Genomic DNA, 11078 nt, shown 5'->3' with positions numbered 1-11078 from the left:
CCCCGGGACTGCCACGCATCTCCCGGCCGTGAGTGCCTTGGGCTCCCGCGCCTTAGCTGCCAGCGACATGCCAAGGGTTTGACAGTCAGCCCGTTTCTTTTCCTCCTCGGTCTGTAAATCCCGAAGGGCCAGGCAGGCAGGGAGGCAGCACCTCTTGGCACAGCCTTGCCCCCCGCCTCCCTTCCCAGGGGAATAACCCACCAGCTCGAGGCAGAACCATCCTCCCGGGGTGCGGCGTCCTCAGCGTGGCATTCCCCTCGCCGATGGGATTTGGGGGACAGGAGTGGGACGCTGTTATGCTGCACTGTGGTACTACTCGGGGTTCGTCTCGTTACGTCCCCGACCCGCTCCTCCAGCCTTGCCTCTCCTGCTCCTCTGTGCAAGGAGGTGGAGAGGGAGGGAGGAGGCACGGAGGCAGGTGGGACATCCCCAGCATTCCCGCATCCCACTTTGCCAAGGGTCCTGATGATTTGGTTTAACCTTTTTTGCTTTCTTTCCTGACTGGAGCGGCTGGTCTCCGAGAGGAGTTAGGGAGATGTGACTCCGGCAGCGCACAGGCTAAGCGAGGGAGTGGGGTCGCGCATGGTAATAATTGGATGCAGGGCGTCGGAAGGCATCCTTCCGTGCTTCCCAGCTACAAATCATCGACGGGATGGCAGAAGGACTGGGCAAAAGGGCTGGAGAAATCTGGCTTGTAGGGAGAGTCTCCCACACAAAAAAGAGGCGCTAATAAAGCCCAGCTGGAGAAGAGAGTTTTTGTGAATACTTTCTATCCATGGATGCCCCCCAGATCAGAAAATTTCTAGGAGCCCAGCTGGGACAGCTGGACTCAGCCGGGCAAGGTGCTGGCTGGTGCAGCCTCATTTGGCTCACTTGTTTTCTTGTTTTTTAACCTGATCTCAGCGTATCCAGGGATTCAGCCCCCTAAACAGCCATCAGATCCCGCTTTCCTAGAAAACTCCCAAATTCTCCACCCACCCACCAGGAACTGTTCCCAGCAGGAATGCTGCGAGGTGGTGCGTGGGGGAGCGGCGCTGCCCCTGCGGGCCAGGCACCAGAGACAAGAAAAGTTCATTCCGGGTGTGGGCGAGGGGAAGGAGGAAGGGTGCGTTTTAGCACGAGTCGGCTGCAAAACGTCCTGGATGGTCGCGATATGGATGCGAACCCGGTCGCTGCCTGCGGAGGACGCGTGATGTTCCCAGGCTGCCTCGGGACGGGGAGCCTGCGGCAGAGCCCGGGGTGGATCGCTGCAGCCCTGCTGGGAGGCAGGCGGGGAGCAGGGGGAATGTCCTGCTGCGTCTCAAACCGATCCCCGATCCCTGCGAGGGTCCGGGAAGTCACAGAGTTGAGGGCTGTAAGGGTTTTGTGGTGTCTGGTCTGTGGAGGTGAAGCAAACCCAAGCAGAGCCCCGTGAGCCAAGCTACTTCCAACCCGGCTGGAAGAAGGCAGTACGGGGCATCTCCTGGGAAGGACAGGTTTCCTGACCTTTCCAGCCCATTTCCACACCAAAGAGGCTCTGAGAAGCAGCTGAACGTTTGATTTCTGCTTTGACTGGAATCTCAGAGCTTTGGGGTGATGTTTACACGTTACCAGGTGCCTGTTACCAAAGTCCCGCAGACACAAAGCCTGTGAACCTGCTTGGTGGCGGGGCTAGGAGAGGCGGTGCTCACGCAAGATGCAGAGAGTGTTTCCCCAGCAGATTTCCGTGCTGTTGCTACCCAGAAAAGGTAGGACCGTTCTCGTTTGACTATTCCTCACAGCATCCGTGTGCTTTCAGGCTGGTTTACGCCAGTCTGAGGACTTGGATGTGCAACAGTTCAGCAAATAGGGAGCCGACTCCTCCGTTTGCTCTGCCGCTAAGAAATGAGTTGCGTAGCTGCTTTGATGACGAGCAGAAGCATACAGCCAGGCCGAGGGAGGGAGCACAGTCCTGTGCCTGCCTCGAGACAGCCGGATCCAGTTCCTTCTTAAGGAAATTAGATTTTTCATGTACTGCCAAGAGTTAAGCTAATTCCAGGCGCCTCTCTCAGAGATAGGCTGCATCCAATCTTCGAGCGACTCATCTAGAGAGAGAAGAATAGCCCAGTGTGGTGCGTCAGCAAGTGGCCCTGAGTCACTGGCCCTATTCATTGTCTGCTGGTGAGACGCCGAGCAGCGCCCGAGCCTGCGCGCTCGCGGCCGGCGCGGTGCTACGGGCTGGCTCTTCTGCAGCGCCTGCGTGAATCCGGTGCAAATGCCGTTCTGGAGGGGTGCCGTGCCCGTCTGCCCGCCTTGGAGCTCTTCTGCACCGCCGGCGAGCAGAGCGATGGACCAGGGCATCGGTGTCGGTCCAGGCTCGGGCAGTTTCTGGTGGCACCGAGCGCGGGGGTTTTGTGACGGGTGATTTCCGCAGAGCTGCGGGAGCGGGGTCAAACAGCCCGAGTTACCTTCGGGGGGTAGGGGAGGCTGGCGGGGTTTTGCTGGGATAACCTGGGAGCTGTGACAAATGGCTTCACCTTCCGTAACGTCAGCCGATGAGCTTCATCTCGGGAGGCAGGGAGACCGCACTGCATCCCGGTGGATGCTCTGACAGCTGAGCCGTTTCAAAACGGGGGCATTTGGTGGGATTACTGGGGAGGTGTAGTTGCATCAGCCTCGGTGGCCGGGGAGCGGGGAGGCTCTGCAGGGCAGTTACGACGTAGCCGGAGGAGATCCGCACATTTTCCAAGCTGCGGCTTCCCGGGAGGTGTTCACGTGAGGATAACGTGCCGGGTCGGCGGGGAGGATGCCGGGTCCACGGGCAGGGGGAGCGCATGGGGTGCGGAGCCGCGCTGGCAGGGATTTTACCTAGTGTGACTGGGAGGAAAGTGCTGAGTCTTCACAGACCAAGGCTTTTGGAAGGAGTTCTTTTATTTAGCGAGTCTGGGCTGCTGTCAATAAGTTCTGTGGTTTTAGGGCACCATATGCTGTATTCAACACTTTGCCAATCTCGTTAAATGAATCCAGACTAGGCTGTTCACAGAACAGGACGGAGCAGCTGGAAGCGGTGTACGTCGCAGTCCATCATTATAAGGCCGTCGGATAAAAATCTTCTCTTTGGTCTGACATTACAACCTTAATAATCCTCCATCCATATTAGCTTTCTCTTTGCTATGTGAGAGGAAGGTCCAGAAAGGAGACGTTAACGTCGTCTCAGTTAATGCCGCTGATGTTATTTTTATTAAAACGTGGAGTGAATGTGCCTGCGGTAAGGAGGGAAAGGGTTTCTTTGCCCCGTGCGTGCGGGTACGCTTCAGCCCCGGCCCCTCCGGTGCCCAACGCGGCCCTGGGACCAGGGCTGCTCCTGCAGCCACCTGGGACCTTGGAAAACACCAGGATTTATCCTACCGGGAAGTTAAAACCAAGGTGCTTTCTCCTTTTCATTCAATTATCTTATTTCTTCTCCCCAAAGAAGGCGCCACGCATTGGGATTAACATGTAAAGCCCAACCTTTCCTTCAGTGGATAAACTTCTCTCCGCTCCGAGAAAAATGCCCGTTGGAAAGCTGCGATTCCTCCCTGCCCTCCCTGGCAAGAGGCTCGCTCTGCCCCGTGGGCGATGCTGGCCCCGAGGGTCCGGATGCGGGAGCGGGGGCTGCGGGGGAAAAGGTAGCCAGGTCCTGCCCGTCTGGAGCGTTAGTCCTGGGCTTTGCACTTTAATGTAACTGCCAGTTGTACAAATTAATTAAAAATAACTGAAGAAAAATCCCAAAGAAAGGCCCTGCTTCCTCTGGTGAAGATTAATCATTAGTTGAGCCTTTTTCTTATGAAGATACAGATCCATGGTAGCCCCAGGCAAAAGATTCCCAGGGAGAGCCCTCACCATTCGTGCTCTGAGTTAGGGAAATCACTTTGAAAGCATTTGACAACTAAAGCAGAACATGTTGAGTAACTTGGCAACACTCAGAAAACATCTTGAAATGGTTTTTGTTCAACACATTTTGCTTTGCTTCAATAGGAGATGTCAGGGCAGTTCATTCACTGCCACTCAGGACTGCAGGCGATGCTGGGAGACGGTTCCTCTGCCCGCGTTTAAAAAAAGAAAAAAAAAGAAAATCCCTGATATCTGCTGCTCCCGGGGCAGGATCCTCCTCGGCGATGCGGTGAAGGCTTCCCGTTGCCGAGCTCTCTGCATCCCCTCTGGCCGGCGAGGTCTCCCCGCGCCGCGTTTGCAGGGGAGGCAGGGGTTTGCGGCGCGGCGCGGGGCCGTTGGCGCTGCCGGTGGCACTGCCTCCTGCTCAGCCTTGCGACCGAAGGCTCTGCCCTCAAAAAGTCATGCAGCGGCTTGTGATAAATTACAATGTGCTACCTCGCTACCACCCCAGAAAGGAATGCCTATAGAAATTGGTAGAGACAAAATCAGGACAGAAACACACTCGGATTGCGCAAAAATCCCTGCTAAAATCTATGCGATGTGGCGGACAATTTTGTTTACAGACTTTTCGAGCTGCCCTGCGGCTTCCCGTCCGTGGGGGTATCCGTCTCTCTTAAGTGCTACTGGAAAGGTGAGGAGGGCCAGCGTCTGACGTTTAGGCGGCGCGTTAGTAACCATTTGCTTTATCCCATGAAGGCCGGCTCTTGGGCATCCCGGTGCGGCGACAGAGGAACGTTAGGAAACCCCGTGCTCGCCCCTTCTCCCCGCAGGACAGCCCGTTTAGGGCTCCTGGGTCACGGCAGCTCCACGCATCATTTAGTTTTATTTTAGGAGTGAAGCTTTTCAGCAGCTCTTTTCGGGTGTTCTCTTTGGGCGACTGCCTCCCGTCCTGCGCACCGCCGCAGGGAGGGCGGCGGGGAAAGCCTGCTCTGCTTGTGCTCTGCGTGCCAGCCCAGAGAGACCCGAGTGCCGAAAATCCAGGTGGTTTGCGCCGTTCCTGCAGCGCCGGCCCCCAGGCTCCATCTCAAACAACGAAGCCAGCACCCCCCGCGCTCCCCACGGCTGAGCGGGGAAGAGCATCCTCCCAAAACCGGGGCTCGCTCCCCAAGGCGGGGCTCGCTGGTCCTTGGGGGGGTCCCCACGCGTTCCCCGCTGCAGCTCGGCCCGTGCGGGACGCGCAGCCGCTGCCTCCGCAGGCGCTGGTCCCGCTGGCGCAGGGGAAGGAGGGGATTTGCCCCCGCCCCGGGTCGCGCCGAGCAGAGACCCTGCGAGGGACCCCACCGCCCTCAGCTGCTCCGGGGCAGTTCCCAAAGGGACCTGGCCTTCTGCCCGCCTGGCACGGAGGGAGCAAAGGAAACGCTGTGGCCGTATGCCAAACATAAATAATTTTCAAATAGGGATGATTAAAAAAAAAAAAAAAAATTTCCTTTTAAAAGTTGTCGGGATTTTACCAAAGCTCTCAGCCCCCGAACACCGCTCTTCTCACAGATCGCCTATCTAGCACTTTTATTCGCAACCGGGTCAGGAGTGGTTTCCAGTCTCGTTAGCATTTTATGATGATCCTTTTTCAGCCCAGGAAGTCGGCAGCTTCGCTTGTTGTAAAGTGAGACTCAAAAAAAAAAAATACCAAACAAAACCACCCCAAAATTAGGTTTGGCTTATGAAATTTGGGTTTGGTTTTACCATTTTTAAACCTATTTGGGAACTGTACGTGCTGGAGTTGCAAAACAAAAAGACATTTCAAGCCAGAGAGGGTTTTTTTTTTTTATTTTGAAATTTGTCAAAACAAGCCATATGATAATTATGACCGATTTTTTTTCAAATTGAGAAATGTATCAAGAACAGCCCTTTCCCACAAAACCTTTCATTTTCAAAAAATAAAGCGAAAAAAAAAAAATCAATCACACTTTTTCTGCTCGCACAGTTGGAACTGGTGGCAGTGGATTCGGAGAGAATAGCAATTTGTAAGGAATTCCAACCAGCTCTACTTAAAATAGCATCCAGCCAATTTCTTGGGGGCAGTAGGCTGAGCGGCTCCGCGGTGAAAGCAAACTGGAGAGCTGCCTTTCTTACCAGCACGGTTTCAGTCCCGGACAACACACCTTGGGAACGGCCCGGGCACGTTTCCCTTGGGAACTGGCCGCCGAGGTGCTGCTGCCCGGGAGGAAGCACGTCGGCTTCCCTCGGTCGGCACTGGGAGCCCGCAGCCATCCCTCTACCCAAGCTCTTTTCTTTTCCCAACCAAAACGAATCCGGCTTCTTCTAGCCTCCGACGCGTTCAGACATGGCCGTTACGGGATGCCTTCAAAGCCGGGGATGCTCCCACGCCTTCACGGGAGTCTGAATCGGGAAGAAATCCAACGCGCCGGTCCGGCAGGGATGCCGCAAGGCGAGGAAAGCCAGCGCCCGCGGTTCGCCGAGCACCGTTTCAAGGGTGGGTAGCGAAGGCAGCCCCAAAGGCAGCGGCCTTGCCCTCTCGCCCTGCTCCGTTCGCGGCGCGGGAGATGCTGTTCCTGGCAGCCGAGGCGAGGTCTCTCTGCGCCTCTGCCGCCGGCGAGGGCCGGGCTGGGGGGTCCCGGCGCGCCGGCAGCGCGAGGGGCGTGGGGGGGAAAATTTTTTTCCCTGCACCCCCGGTGCCGTGGCTTTGCCCGGGTGGGTGACCAGGCTGCTTGTGACCGAACCCTTCTCAAGTGCTTGTGAAATGTCGGTGGTTACAGAGCTCAGACCTACAAAAAAGAAAAAAAAAAAAAAAAAAAAAAAAAAAGGTCCTTTTACAGTACGTGGTGGCGAGGTGAAAAACAAAACAAACCATACTGCTGAAGTCAAAATATTCTTTCTAATCCCCCTGCCCGGTTTCTCTTTCTTTCCAGCTTTCTTCCTCTGCCTCCCGGACCTTCCCTCTCTGTTCCCACCCCCCTTCTGTTTCTCTTTCTCCCCTCTGTCATAAGAAAGTGACTGTGTCCTCGAGGGGACAGTTTTCTTATGCCATTTTATACACTGTGCTTCATGTTTAGAACTTTTTTGCACTAGTTCCTATTACATTTATTTTCCAAAATGGTTTGACAGAAAACAAACAAAAAAACCCAACAAAAACACAAAACCATGCTATAATTCAGTTGTATTAAAAATATTATCCTACTACTCTCTGTGTTCAATAGTCTCTGTACCTGTAATGCTTTCAGTTCTGTTGTATTTTGGGGCAGAGGTTTTCTCCGCTCCTTGTTTAACCCAGTAAAGAAATAAAATGTTAAGAATTGATGATAACTTCCTCCTCCCTTTCTCTGCGGTTTAACTTGGGCCGCGTAGGTCCCGGCGTGCTGCTCGCCATCCCGGGAGAGGCGGTGGGACGGGCTGCCGGCCCCCGCTCCCCGCCAGAACCTGCCCTGCAAACTCGCTCCGGCTGTCCTACGGGTGGTTTTTTCCCCTGCAAAACCCAATCTCAAATGGAGGACAGAAGAGGCAGAATGGAGGGACAATAACCCTGCCTTACTGAATTTGATTTCGTAACCTTTCTTTATATTCTTTTGTTTCTTGCCTTCACATTTTTTGCCATGGGGCTCACCTCAGAACAATAGGGGCAAAGACTGTCACCAAGAGATTCATCAGAGAATAATGACTAAACCAGGGTATCCAAATTTTGCCCAGCTGAAGTCCACACCCACATATAATCTGGAATTAATTCATCTGGACAACAGATCTCGGCATGCAACAGAGCTAGGACACTCCGCTCCAAATTGAATGCTGCATGCCAGGCTGCAAAAGGCCATGTAATAAAACTCTGAATTTACACTTTGGCCATTCCTACCCCGAGCTGAAAATTCCCACTTTGGAAAGAAGACGAGGAAAAGAGAGCAAAAAAAGGAGCGGAATGGGACGGAGGGAGGTAGAAGTCATTTTTTCAAAAAGCAGATCGGTGCAGAAGGCAAATGCGAGGGGGAGGGCGCCGGGAGGCATCGGCTCTGCTGTGAAACCCGGGCAGGGAAGAAGCAGCGGTGGGTGCAGGAGGGGAGACACGGCGAGCGCGGCCGGGGAGCGGGTGCCGCGTTCGTAACCGCGCGAGGGGCTGGGGGCGTAAGTAATTAGCGGGATCGATCACGGCTGGAACCGCAGGCGGCGTTTTCTGCCCTCTCACAAGGTTCTCGTTCCTCTCTGCCCAAACCAAAGCGTCTACAGGAGACGGGTTTCCTTCGTGGCTCAGAAAGAAAAAAGAAAAACCAAAAAAATATTTACGCTCCTCGAAGAGAGGAGCTGGCCCAGAGCGGGTGCTGTGCTGGAAGGGCTGTGCTCGGGTGCGGGGCCGGGGCCGCGGGCGCCGGCTGGGCTGGGCGCAGGGTTCCTGCTGCTGCACCGTCCCCTTTCCCCTCTGCAGGGACGCCTCCGGCTCTTCTCTCTCCGTTGCCCCACGCGGAGCCGATATCCACATTCAGCCCTTCAGCTGTAAAATCCAAAGCGTCCCGGGGCTGCCGGCAGCCCGCGCACCTCTTCACACGTGGACGCAGGTACACGCGCGCTTCTTCCCGGGGCCGTTAGCGGCAGCAGATGGGTCGGTGCCTGATTTTAATTTCCACAGCGCCTGGCTCGGGGTATCCGCTAGCCGGGTAGAAGATGGCATCGCACCTCCTTTCAGAGGCAGCCGTTTCATTGATAGAACCGCCCGGTTGTCTCTTTGTCCACCAAACCAGCGGCAGGAGGGTCGGGATACCGTCTCTTTGTCCACCAAACCCAGCAGCAGGAGGGTCGGGATACCGGGACACGGGATACCGGGACAGGCGGTTGCCAGGGGCACGCTGCTACTCCCAGTTTGGGCAACCAGAGACCAACGTTATCCAGCCCATTTTCAACTGAAACCATGCTGCTCACTGGTTTCTTAAGTCACGTTAAGTCACCTACAACTTCTCGCAAGGTGTCCAGCAGCAGTAACTGTGTGAATTCCCACCAAATTTCTCAGGTGACCTTCACAGCTTTGGTAGGGAAGCGAGGGCACGGTGCGGATGCCACACAGAACCATTGCCATTGCAAACCAGGGACAGCAGGGTCCTTTGTCCTAAAATCCTTTTGCCCTGCTCCGTTCCAGCCTGTTGTTTTGATTTTCAGAGAGTACCACGTTCTGGTGCCGCCAAAGTGTAAAATTAAGGCAAAGCCAAGATGGTTTCCAGGACAAAGCGTGAACATGAACTTCTAACTTCAAAGCATGGTGGCGAGCAAGCAGACCCAGGGGAGTCTCTTATTATTTGCATAGAGGGGATCCCGCTTAGCCCCACCGACAAACAGCAAAGCATGTACCAGAGGCCATCTCCCGAATAGCGCTCAGGTGTCTCAGGTTCACACATATCCTGCTGAAGGCACTTAAATCCCGCTCAGGTGTTTCCCAACATCTGGGGGCCCCTCCACTTGCTTTCAATAGTGGTTCCTCATGGGTGTGTCCTGAACTGCCCCAATTTGAGCAGCTCTGGGCCTCAGCTGGGCTCTAGAAACTACATATAAGGGTCCTGCAAAGGGCTTGAGCTGCTAAATCATCTCAGGATGCAGAAGGCATTGGATTTCTCAGTATTTAGGAATCGCTTTTTCCTTTAGGAGCACCGCTGGCAGGATGGGTCCCAGCAAGCCATGTGCCGTCGTTCATCGCTACCAACCTCCCGCTGCGGCGATGAGAAAGCACCGGCTGCCGTCTCTGCTGCACTCGGCAACGGGTAGGTGGTGGTGATGAGCTACAAAGCCTTTCAAAGTGGACCTGTGGTGGGAGAAAGTGGACCTGTGGAGGGAGAACCCAGCCAAAGGGTGGGAGATGCACCTTGAGCTGCTTGCTGGGAGCCACTGTAGCTGGGTCAGGCTCTGGGTGCAGGCTGTGCTGCTGTGGCAGATGCTTAGGGAAGCTGTGTAGGAGCAGGGCAAGCGTGCTCCTGAAATACCCATCTCTCAATATGCAATTAATGGGATTTCTGAGCCAAATACAAGGGGTCTCCTGGTATCTCTTTATGTAACAGCTCTGGATTGATGTTTAACTGCTGAGTTTGTGCAGCCGCGTTCTTGGAGCCAGCTAATTCCCCTGGTATCCCCCTTCCTGTGGCAGTGACTGCTGGAGTGCCATGTTGCGTGCTTGAGATGGTATTTGCTCTTGGCAGCTCCTTTCGATGCCTGTATCCTCTTGTCTGAGATAACATCCTGTGTTCCCCAGGCCCCTCCTGGTTTAACAGACCCTGATCATCTCTCCCCTCCATCGCTGCCTTGCCGGGAAGAGCGGTACCATGAGTGTGCCCCATCTCCCTGCCTCCAGGATGCCCTGAAAGAGGGCAGCTCCTGTTGGGGCTTGGAGACCGTATAAAAAGAAGCCAAGACTTATGGGGCTGGAGAAGGGGGCAAGAAGACGCATGCCTGCCCAGCCTCGGGGGGAGCGATGCTGTTCCTGAGCTCGCAATGAGCGCTGGGCAAAGCGCAGGGAAGGGTCTCGGTGGCTACATGGTGCCCAAGCTGATGCAGCAGCCAAAAATCCTCCCAGGAATGTGCTAGTTCCTAGGGATTTCATAAGCAGCCATTTAAAGTTGATGTGAGTTAAGAGGATATAAATTTTCATGCCTATAGGCCTGTGGACATTAAAGCTGGAAGGCGGTGTGGAGTGAGAGAGGAATTTCTCAGCTGTAAATTTGCCTTGTGACTCCATAAAAACTGAAACGGGCAGCGTGAAAATATTTCTGCTGGAAAGAGCATGGAAAATGCTGCACCCCTGAGAAAACAATACAAAGCGCTGCAGACCCGAATCAAACGCCGGGCTTGGAAATGTTCTGAGGTGCAAGACGGGACTCTCCAGATGCTGAAATCATGGGTGGGGTCTGGATTTCTAACATCATCTCTTCTGGATGTGAACTGGGAGTTCCCTCTGTTTCTATATTTATTTCTGTAGTTTAATAGATGGCACACAAGGGTCTGCATTCTGGTTTATCAAAAAAAGTATCATTTTTAAGCACGGGCATCCAGAAATCGTGCTAACTGAGTAATTGTATTTCTCAACAATTTCAGAGCTCCGGAAGCTTCTCCATCTTACCTGGGCACAGGAGTACTCGGGACTCATGAAAATCTGGCAATTTGTTAGCGTGGATCTAAAAACGTGCGTGAAGGCCTCGTTTTTCACACCAACATTTGAACACGTGAGAGACAAACTGTGTTTTACTGTCCTTCCTACTCTGCTCCGT

Source organism: Pelecanus crispus, chromosome 13 (assembly GCF_030463565.1).
Source record: "Pelecanus crispus isolate bPelCri1 chromosome 13, bPelCri1.pri, whole genome shotgun sequence".
NCBI lineage: Eukaryota > Metazoa > Chordata > Aves > Pelecaniformes > Pelecanidae > Pelecanus > Pelecanus crispus.
The sequence above is the reverse complement of the archived record's forward strand: the minus strand, read 5'-3'. Positions refer to the sequence as shown.